This window comes from Sylvia atricapilla, chromosome 6 (assembly GCF_009819655.1).
Source record: "Sylvia atricapilla isolate bSylAtr1 chromosome 6, bSylAtr1.pri, whole genome shotgun sequence".
Classification (NCBI taxonomy): Eukaryota; Metazoa; Chordata; class Aves; order Passeriformes; family Sylviidae; genus Sylvia; species Sylvia atricapilla.
The window spans coordinates 45878577-45889537 of record NC_089145.1 but is presented as its reverse complement, the minus strand read 5'-3'; the positions used below and the strand labels follow the sequence as shown (position 1 = coordinate 45889537).

Below are 10961 nucleotides of genomic sequence, written 5' to 3'. Positions count from 1 at the left end.
TAAGGAAAATATGACCAAGAGGAAAAGAAGTCTCAGAAAATTTGTCCTTCCTTAGGAAAACATGAGCGGCACCATTGCACTAATGCAAAGTGGAGAAAGAACAGGAGGTGTGTGTAATGAATCCTGCTTGTCCCAGTCACAGGCAACGCAACATGAACAGGAAAAATTTAGACAAATAACATAGGACAGAATACTCTGCACCCAGGATAACTGATCACACAAAATACAAGATGGTAAAATATTGGGAGATATGCACAAAAGCATCATCATGAAGCATTTGAAGAAGTCCCCTACAGCACATGCTACTGGTATAACCTGCACTGCAATCTGGCATTTAGTCCGGGACCTGCAGTTCAAGAAAGTTATGAACTAATCACAAAGACAACAAAGAAGTGTAAGGATAATAACCAAGAACCACAACATATCCACAGGGAAAAGTTGAAGAAGCTTGAATTATTTAGTCTAAGTACAGAAGGAGGGGAGAAGGTGACTGTCTTCCAGACTTGTACAATAAAAGTATTTGAAAAGACTAAGAGAATAACCTGTTTCCCGCGTCTGCTGTTGACAGAACAAAAAGTAGTGAACTTAAATTGCAGTAAGGAATATTTAGATTTGACACTAGGAAAATTTTGCTGATTGAGAGCAGCTCATTACCATGCTCAGCTCTCTTTAGGAAGCTTAGGTCTCCATCACGTTGACTACTTTCAGGGTTGCCTCCCCCTCTGACCACTGGCTACTCTGCCTGTTGCTCTTGCTTCACCCTCCAAAAATTTCTAGCATCTGAAGACATTGTTAGCATTTCTCTTTCATTGACAACAACTGATTGTTTCAATATGTTTCTAGCACTACCTCTTTCATAAACCAGACTCACTTAGTCTGGTCCAGACACTCAGCTTGGTAACAGGTTCATCATCCAGGTTTCTTTGTTGAGACAGTAGAACAAGGACAGTAATAACATTACAAGATTTGTCCACTGCTGATCAAGCAGCTTCTCAGGAGGCTTACCAGTTTAACTTAAGTACAAAGAACCAAGGAAGTGGTAACAGCCCCAAGACTGCCGGACTTCAAGAAGCATTTGGACAACATTCTCAGGCACACGGTGCGATTCTCAGGGCTGTTCTGTGCAAGGCCAGGTCTTGAGCTTAGATGATCGGTGTGGATATTTCAGGAAAAATTTCTTCACAGAGAGGGCTGCTAAGCATTGGAATGCCCTACTGCCCAGAAGGGTGCTGGAGTCACAATCCCTGGAAGTGTTCAAGAAATGACTGGATATGTCACTTAGTGCTCTGGTCTAGTTGACAGAGCAAAGATCAGTCAAAGGTTGGAGTACATCATCTTCAACATCTTTTCCAACTTAAGTGACTCTCTGTGAGATTCTGTGTGTGAATTTCTTCACTGAAATGGTCACGCAGCATTGAAACCAGCTGCCCAGGGCAATGGTGGAGTCACAATCCCTGGAGGGATTTAAAAGATGTCCAGATGAGGTGCTTATGAACATGCTTTATTGTGAACTTGGCAGTGCTGAGTTAATAGTTGGACTCAATGATCTCAAAGGTCTCTTCCAACCTAATTGATTCTATGATTCTGTGAACAGGCTTTATATACATGTCATCAGTTCTTGCACCTCCTACTGATTATCTACTATCATCTTTCTAACATGAACTTCCCAATCAGTTCGTTATTTGATCCATACATTAAGTACATAGACAAATTCCAGTCAGTGCTACAAATTCAACTGATGTTATGTAATAAAAAGCTGTATCTAAGTTCCAGTGGAAAACTATTTTTAACATCAGTAACTGCACTTTATGACAGCCAGATCCAACTGGGTCACATCAGGGTCTAAACAGATAGATGATTTATAGGATGAACCTATTCTGGGTATAAATCAGGGATGCACATTTAAAAAAAAAAAAATGTCCATATGGTAATCTTTGGTCAGGATGCTGCAGAACTTGGAAGGCACAGATGGCACGAAGCAGGAAATTTTAGAAAGAGAAATGACTGTCTCCTAGCTAAGTGCTCTCCTGGGAATCCAACCTTGCCTCTGCCAAAGAATAACAGTGTAATAATCAATTATTACTTGAACTTCTCATAAGTTGTGGTTAGCTGCTTGTTCCGAGTGCTTGACTCGAAATCCTGGAGCCCAGTTTGCAGGAGGGCAGGCTCACAGCTGCAGCAGAACAGAACAGGACATGAGTCCTGAGCACGGCAGGTGCCACAGTGCTGCCTAGAGCCCACAAGGGCCTGGGTACCCAACTGAGCCCCCTCACCAAGCAGATTCTCCATCTGAATAATTGTGTGCCTCACATCAGAATCTACAGAGTGGATATAGCAACGGCTTCTTGAAAATTCATTAGTGTTTGTGAAAGACTCAGGTGTGGCAGAAAGGAGCAACTCTGCATTTAGGTTAAAGTGTGCTGCTAAGTAGGCATAATGTCACACTGAACTGTGAGGAGAGAACAAAGTATTAAATAACTGCTCATTCCACAAACATCTTACGTTGTGCACACTGCACACAGAAATGGGGGGAAAGGCACCATTTGATAAGTACTGCATGGTAGGAAAAGACCAGCAGTGCAGGTTTACACAGCCAAGGCAAGCAATTGACATCATCATCAGTGGTTTGGTTTTGGCATCTTTCTCTGTACTGAGAAATTACAAAGAGCATTTCCCAAGGAATGCAGCCACAGGATGAGTGATTATGCCCTCACCAAGACTTCAGTGACACTGTAGCATCAGTAACAACAACCAACCCCCTTTATGTACGCATAACAACCTCCTTTTGAGGACCCAACTAAAGGTTAATCCAAATGAAATTTGATTTACAGTAAGGTAACATTGCTTTTAGGAAATGCTTTGGTGATCAGAGCGAGAGATATGCCCTGTGAATGTGCAGAAGTTAGCTACATAAAGGTCACACAGGCAAGCCAATTAATTTTGTGTGTCTTAATTTGAGATCTCGATTGTACCTCCCAATGTAGGTTTGTCTAAATGTAATGACCACAGGCTGCCCAGCATTGTCAGCCCACAGACTTCAAAAGCCATTAATTCTGTAAGGTTTAACCTCCCGGCATAAATCACCACCAACACTGTCTTCATTTCTTAAGGTGCTGGGTTGCTCCACAAACAGACACTGATCTCCATGTCTCCCCATTTACTTTGGAATCTGCTGCTCCTTCTTTCCCATGTCTTCTTCAAAGGCCCCTGATGTACATGTCTTCTACCATGTGCTTGGGCCAGGCCCTGTTTAACATCTTCACAGTAACAGTTTGCACTTTTTTCCTGCTGGATACAACTACCTCACCTCATTCAATTCACCAGACTCCCCAGAGGAGCACAGTGGGCTCTGTGCCCTTCAGCTTTCCCCTGCACATACTGAGAAGGAATTCTCTCCATCACAGAACAGGCAGAGATCTCATAGCAGATCCCAGTTACATGGCAGCCCCCATCACAGATGCCCCTGGGCAGCTTCCTTCTCTTTTGCTAGAAGCAAACAAAACCCTTTACCCTCACCTTCCTTCCTCAGCTCTCTTGCCAGATCATAGGGATCTCTTAGTCTCTGTGTGAAGATCTGGTGATTAAAGGAACATGCAAAACCAGGGCAGAAAGAGGATTTCTGTCACTGCTGTTCTTCCACAGCACCTATTTCACACAAGGAAGCATAGGTCTTGCTCTGCCATCACTGGTTACAGAAAGTCAATTGCTTTGGTTTTCATGTCAACTGCAGTCTGCTCTTTGAGGGTCTCTCAGCTGTTGCATAATGAGTAATGTGTATATGAGTATGGCAAATGACCATCTAAAAATCTTCAAAGTAGGTTTAGATAGCAAGAAAAGCTCAGAGAGTAAGAAAGACAACAGACAAAGAATAACATTAAAGAGATAGTTACGGCCCAGATCTATATATTCACAGAATATCATCAATACCATTGATAAAAATGAAGCCTGTTTAGAAAAATAACCTTCAGTCTTCAATCTATTTTTCAGCCCTTGAGCATTCAGTTGTTGTGGATCAGTTACCAATAAAACGATAATATTTTAAATATTCTCAGCTTTTCTTCAGCCATTATACACTTCCCTGAGTGCTGTAAAATTGAGCTGAAATACACTAATAAAAAAATCAGGATAAACCAGACTTTAAGGATTTGATATTTAATGGCAGAAAGTCACACTTGAAATGGTAATGAATAAACCCGTGTTATTTACCACAAGACAGAACCATATTTTCTAACTAATGCAACTGACATTATTTCTGCAGCAGGCATAGTAACCAGAAGTACCTTCTACAACATGTGGCGTGATCGAGCTCTCACTGAAAATTACACACATGTGGCTTTCTCACTGGTTTGCAGGAGGAACCTTCCATGATCACATCTTCCAGTTAATGGATAAATTCTCTAGACCATGTACTATAACCTGTGTTTGGCACACCATCCAGCACAGAGGGACCCTGGGTTTGATTATGGCCTCCAGACAACACACCAATAAATATGTTATTAATAATCGCAAACGGTACACACTGGGAATGAAAATCAAATGAAACACCTAAAAGTCTATGAAATGAATCGCAAACTAAAAATGAAGAAATGGAAGTGAACTGTTTGGGGTTTTTTTCCAAGTGTATTTTGTCTTCAATAAACTCTGATAAATATCATCCAAAGGGCATTTCAAAGCTTGATCTTCCTAGTGCAAATGAAGGGTAAGTGAACTACAACAGACATTGGGGTTGGTTTTATTTTTAATAAGTTGTGGCACATAATCATTTTTTTCCTAACACTCCTGAGTTTGTAGATAAAATGCAAAGTATATGTACAGGGATTATCATCAGCACTTTATAGAAGTCCCTGCAAAAACATGAATAAAGCACTGTATGAGTGCTTCACAGCATGAGTGCTTTATCCATGTTTTTGCAGGGACTTCTATAAATTACTCACTGATGATATCAGTAATCATTCTGTATGAGCAGAGGTACTGAGAACCCTTGTGCAGCTCAGACAGATTGTCACTCTGCTGTTTGTTCTAAAGAGGAGATGGCATTTTACAATACTTAAGGCATATATAAGATTTCACTCATTAGGACATCAAGGGATTATTTTAAATTGATCAAAGCAAATGTATCTCAATCATGATAAAAATGGAAGATCAATTTATTTCTCAGAACATGGGGTGAGGATTATAATTAAATGATCAGGGAAGTGATGCGAGTGCACATGCTCTGGGGGTGTTTGTCACACAGTGTGAATCTCCTATCCTCTCATCTCAGAAAACACATTACCTGCATGTAAATGCAATTAGCTTCCATTTCCCACTCCTCCAGATCATTTGTAACTCAGTGTTTTATAACCTGTCTACTGCACCAAGATCCCAGGTGGCAGAAGGAGTTAGTCAGCTTATTTTGGTGTGCTTCCCAGCTGTCTAGTCCATGAGACCACACAGTCCTCAAAGACAATGAGAGTGTGCTGCAGTCAAGGGGTGACCCCTATGCTTTGAAGTGAAAGAAAGCACATGGTAGCCATCCTCACTTCCAACCTGCCAGATGTCCCCCCTAAGTTGTTACCCAACACACAGTTTGTTGTCTCTGAGTCATAAGTAAGAAGGTTTATTTTAGCTATCAGAAGGATGACTATTGCAGAGCAAGACCTTTGTACTTTCATCTAACCATCCATTTTGACTAGATAATAGTTAATGGTATGAGAATACTAAAAAAGACCACTAACAGGCAGCCTGCAAGACTTCCTTTCTCATTTTCATTACCTATAATATTATGAACCAGGTTTGGTGGAGAATTGACTGGTCTTTTTTACCTAACAACAGAACTTTGGGAACAAATCCATAACTGGTTCCTCTCACCTGAAAACCAAGCTGGTGCACGATTTCCCTTCAGTATAAAAGCTCTGTGACCTGAACCTTACTTATTTAACTTCAACATGTTCTTACTTCTATGCTGCTTTCAGCAAGCCACTGCTGTAATTTTAACAATCATATTGTAAATCATGAATGACATAGAGAGGCTAGGGTTGTCACACTGTTCGTATTTAAAAACCTCATCTGCAACAATTTCTCCTAACAAATACATTTAAATTAACAGTTCCATGCCTTTTAAAACTACTGCAGTTTAATTTTCAATCATTTCTGTCTGCTGGTTGCCTGACTTTGGTGGTTCAGCCTTTCCTGAAACTGCAGTGTGCATAAGGACCCCAATGAGAAATGGATCAATGAGTTAAAAATATTTTAGCACAGAGGTCATAGACCTAAATCCTTATATGTCCAGGCAGGCAATATGAACATACATACCACAATTCTACAGAAAAACAGGGTAAAATAACACTGAGGCAAGCACTGTGTATATGGTATTCCATATCAGGGATATTCCTAACAGCAGGAAATGGAAAGTGGGCTATGGGCAAGAAAAGAGACTGAAATAGACGGTGGGAAGGCTCTAGCAGGCAATAGTTCAAAGAGGCTGAGCTCTGCCTGCCAGTCAGGTTTATGAGCTCTCACGACAACAGCAACAACAGCTTGCAAAGACATCCCATTAACAAGAAACAGTCCCCCTTGAACAGATACAAGCATAACCCTGACAGCATGATCTTCATCGATTAAATTCCACTGATAAGAATTCCTTCATCTCTGGTACTGCACAGATATGGAAGTAAAGGTTGTGATGCTCTTGTACGTTACAATATCAGAGAACACAGAAATAACTAAGATGGTTAAAACCCCCAGGAGTACATAATACTGTCTGTAAACCCAACTGCATTTCTCCTCTGTTTTTAGGCTGAAACCAGTGAGAAAACAGTCCACAGCACAGACAAATATATTAAGGTTGTTTTATCCCTAGCTCCTTGGTAAGCTGCTGAGCACTATGGGATGCTATGCCAAGTGGTAGTTAGGGAGGTCTGCAGCATTCGGGCAAGTTAATTACAGAGATGGAGGAAAGCAGGATGCCAAGTGGGAGGAAGGCTTCCCTCCAGAAATGGGCTGCCAGCAGAATCAGGAGGGGATGTAATCAGTCATAGCTTGCTTTTACCAACCAGGAATGACCACAGATGTGGCTTTCAGCTTGCTGAGTATTTTCTAGCATGCGATTTAATCAAAATTCTGGCCCACGTATGGAACTTTTCTCAGACCTTCTCAAATATAGCCATGTGGTGCATCATTCTTTCAGAAGTTGCTCAGTTCACTTAAGAGTTTTTATTGTTCTAATAAAATGATGATGTTATTTTCGGTCACTCTTACTGGAAAGGTGGTGGGAGCTCATTTCCAGGTGAGCAGTATATACCCCTAGTACGAACAATAAACCTGGAATCTGACTGTGCCTTGCCTCTAACAGGCTCACGGCAGTTTGGCAAAGCAAGGAGACAGACATAGGCTTAATGTAAGCAGCTTACGTTAGTCTCAAGGACAAAGAACATGTGCAGACAGACCACTTACATTGCAGACACCTCTGCATCTGGGCATGGCAACAAGCTTGGGAGATGTGTCACACAGAGCAGGCAGTGCACGCGGCGTTAGGGCCGCGATCGCGGCAGGGGCACACACGCCGGGCTCGGCTTTTCCGCACGACCCCAGACCGGCCGTGAGGGGAAAAGCACCGAACCCCGACCCACCGAGACCGCTGCCACCGGGACCGCAGCCACCGGGACCGCAGCCACCACCGCCCGCCCTACCCCTCAGCCCTCAGCCCCGACCCTCAGCTCCGCCCCTCAGCCCTCAGCCCTCAGCCCTCAGCCCTCAGCCCCGCCCCTCAGCCCCGCCCCTCAGCCCTCAGCCCTCAGCCCTCAGCCCCGCCCCTCAGCCCTCAGCCCCGCCCCTCAGCCCTCAGCCCCGCCCCTCAGCCCCGCCCCTCAGTCCTCAGCCCCGCCCCGCCCTCCCGGACCACGTGGCTGGCGCGCCGCAGCGCCGCCGCCGCGCAGGCGCCGTGCGCGCTCCCGCTGCCCGGCCGAGCCTGGGGCTCGGGAGCAAAATGGCGGCGGCCGGAGCGGGGCCGGGCGGGAGTGGACGGCGCTGAGCGGGAGGATGGCGGCGGCGAGCGGCTGCCGGAGGTGAGGCACCGCGGGAAGCCGGGCTGGGAGGAGGACGCGGGCTCGGTGTCACGACGGCGGAGGGGAGGGGGCAAGACCGTCGACGCCCCCACGGCGGGGCTCGGTGCCCGCCCTGCCGGGCCGGCTGCGGGCAGCCTGTCCCGCCGCGCCGCTCCGTGGGGCTCCGCCGCGGGAAGGAGCCTTGCTCCCCGTGCCGCTCCCGGCCCGCAGGGTCCGCGGTCCGGAGCGGCAGCGGCGGCCTCGGCTGTGCCTGTCCGGTCTGTCGGGTCCTGCCTCGCCGCCCCTTCCCTCTATTCCTCTCTCCCTCCTTGTCTCCCTTCCGCCCCGGCGCAGCTGCCCGCGGAGCTGGAGAGGTGCTTGAAGCCGTCTCCCGCAGGAGCCGGTGCGGGGTCGTGCTCCCGCAGCTGCGGAGCGCCGCCCGTGTCGGCCGGTGCGAGAGCGGCCGCGGTCCGTGGCTGCGGGTCCCGCCGGTGCCGGGCAGCCCGGGCCGGGGCCTGGCCGCCGCTGCTGCCCCGGGCTTCGTGGGGCTTTGTCCGCCTCCGCTCTGTACGGGTGTTACCGCCGTGTTCCTGGAGAAACTTGGAGAGCTTTGTAGGCGATGTGTTAGCTCGTGCCTCTGGAATATTCCTGCTGCCAGTGGGATAAGTGCTTTTCTGTTTGTTCGTGTTTCTACTTGCTCTTCCCCACCATACCATTTGAGGCCGTTGGGTGAAAGATGACACACATGTCGAGTACTAACATAAAATACGATAGTAGGATAATAAAATACGTGTTGATGCAATGGTAGTTTGTGTGAGAATTTACCTTAGGCTGTGTAGCATCGCTTGAGGCTTTGCTCCAAACCAGTGTAACCTAAAAACAAATTTAAAGCGTTTGGCAGATACACCACTGGGATGTGATCTCCTCAGGTTTTACCACATACTGCATGCTCTGTTTTCATTTAGAAATGGAGGAAAAAAAAAAACCCAAAAGCTCAAATTAAAAATTTTTAAACCTCGTAACTCATGTTGAGATACTGAAAAGCTTGAGAAGGTAAAGCTTTATCTTCTTTGTCTGAAAGATCATAGGGAAGAGGATGAGTCTTCTAAGCTTCTCCTTTATTGTCTCAAATATTTCATCCTAGTTCTGTATTAGTGTCCTTCTTCACAGAGGATCATGCAGGGAGGGGAATTTCTTAGATCTTTCTCTATTTGAACTTTTTGCTTAAGAATTCAATGAAAATACTTTTTTCTCCACTCCTTGTTGACTAAGCGTCTGCTACCATTGTAACAAAAATAATTCTGTAGATGTTATTTTTGAGGATGTGCAACAGAAGTCTGTTGATAACATACAAATTCTGTGGACCATAATGCTTACAAGGCAAAGTCTGAGTGCTTATTATGTGGAATATCTGTATGAAGATAATGTATTGAGTAGGTATGTATTGTGATGTTTTCTCTCTTTTTGGACTAATTTATCAACTAGATAACTAGTCTCAGTTGATGGACCAAAGCATTATTGAGCCATTTAAGAACTTGCTACTTTGCTGTGTCAGTTAATGTCGTGTAAACATTATTATCTGTTCATGCTTATATGTAAACATGCCATGAATGTCTCAGTAAATCAAGCTTTTATCTTAAGTTACAACATAAAGCTGCCAATTGCTCATTGGTTTGTATTCAGCTCTAAAAGACTTGCATAGTTGGGCTGCACACAGGTAATGTTGGAAATGGAGCTCAGTGTTTTGTGTCAGATGTACAACCATTGTTTGTTTTTTGTTCATTGGAGATGAAAACAGCTGTTGAATCCTTTGTATTTCAGCTCAGCTGCACTAAGCATTGTTTTACTTGCTTTCAAATTTTAGCCAATATATAAATGGGCTTGACATTCTAATCTAGTTTGTATGCTTAAACATACAAGGAGCACGGTCACAAGTTGTCTTGGTTCGTTTACTGTGGCATTGTTGTAATTGTTGCCATTTAAAAAATCCTTATCTCTTACCTTAGTAAGTGAATTCTCTTCATATGTCCAGATTCCCTTGCTGAGTCATAGATACAGTGGTGGTGTAATGCTTATAGCTGGCATGGACTGATTTGCAAAGACTCATACGTGAGAGAATAGGATTACTTTTATAAGCTCTCCTGGAAGACTTGCATGGATCTGTCACAGTGATTTTTAAGTTGTTTTCCCCCTCTTAGTTTTCAGGATTGCCTGAGAAGCTCCAAACTTTGTGTTGTGAAGGTGTGTTGCTCACTGAGTAGAATGCGCTGCCTTTGCAGCCAGCTTTTTAAATTTAATTCAGTAAAACTGCCACAGCTTGATGAGTTAACAACAAAATATCAAGTCTTCATTTTCAAAGTGGCCTTTCGAGTTGCTGCTTCCATGGTGTCAGGTTCACAGATTAATTGTCACTGATGACAATTCATCTCAAGGTTTTTTGGGGATGAATTTTAGGCTGGGACAATGTCTTCCCTCCTGTTAGCAAGCTGCATTGGTGGTGTGGTGTCATGGGATCCTGCACATGGACACAGGAGGAGGTGGGACACTAACCCTGCTTCCTCCTCTGCCACGCTGATGCTTGTTTGCTCTTGTTGTACCAGATCACATGCAAGAAAAAGGGAGTTTAATCTGATGTCTTGGATGCACTGTGGTGACTGAGATAGTTGTAGCAGGCTGCCTTTCAGAGGCAAACAGTAAGGTGAATGAAAACATCCTATGGACATGGATGGACTGTGGGTAGCTCACATTAATCAGTAAATAGCTCTGTAGGGAAACTGTGAGATTGCACATAAGAAGAAACAACTATATTCCTAATGAGACTGATGAGAATCTGCTCTTACAGCAGATCTTGATAGAGAACTGCAAGTTTTAGTAGTAACTCTAGATTTCTTTTTGTTTGTTTTTCTTTTTCTTAACATATTTACATGGCTTTTTAGT

The 10961-nt window shown here is 44.4% G+C and overlaps 1 protein-coding gene across 2 annotated transcripts in view; it reads left to right on the top strand.

Moving 5' to 3' along the window:
* The first annotated feature begins 7929 nt into the window (after positions 1–7929).
* BTBD7 (BTB domain containing 7) overlaps positions 7930–10961 on the top strand; it is a 51855-nt gene continuing 48823 nt past the window's right edge. For both annotated transcript variants that reach the window (XM_066321793.1, XM_066321792.1), the window contains exon 1: positions 7930–8045. The gene's annotated coding sequence lies outside the window, so the exon portion shown is untranslated. The remainder of the gene's footprint in view (positions 8046–10961) is intronic.